This window comes from Arachis ipaensis, chromosome B10, assembly GCF_000816755.2.
Source record: "Arachis ipaensis cultivar K30076 chromosome B10, Araip1.1, whole genome shotgun sequence".
NCBI classification, from domain to species: domain Eukaryota; kingdom Viridiplantae; phylum Streptophyta; class Magnoliopsida; order Fabales; family Fabaceae; genus Arachis; species Arachis ipaensis.
Window position 1 is genome coordinate 19,572,548 of NC_029794.2, and position 545 is coordinate 19,573,092.

Genomic DNA, 545 nt, shown 5'->3' on the forward strand with positions numbered 1-545 from the left:
TTATATAGTTTGATCCGGGTATAGTTTATTCTCCAATGATTATCTTTTAATTTTCAATTGAGATGAGTTATATTTCGATACTAAGAGAACAAGAGGAATGAATATCTGTAAAAAATACTCCAACGCTCAAGTTAGAGTATATATGAATAATAAACTCTATTTTATGAGTAATTCTCATATCAATCTCTTATATTTTTCTTTCTATTTATCCCTTTTTATAATTGGAGTTAGTATTAGTGGTTGTTTATCCGTTTAAATTACATTAATAACAAATAAAAATATATTAGAACGTTTTTGATATAATATTGATATTGATATTGATATTAGTGGCCGATCTATAACGTATGGAGATGAGTTATAATATGTAACCAATTTATAACAGATATATCATAGCCCCCTAAATTTGGCCTGATAATATTTTAATAAAGTAGGTTAAGCTTTAAATGATGGTTTATAACTCGGTGTTTTTTCGTTATTTTTTAGTTATGGGTATGGAACTCCCAAGTCAACATACTTTATTAAAATAAATAAAAAATAAAAAGATA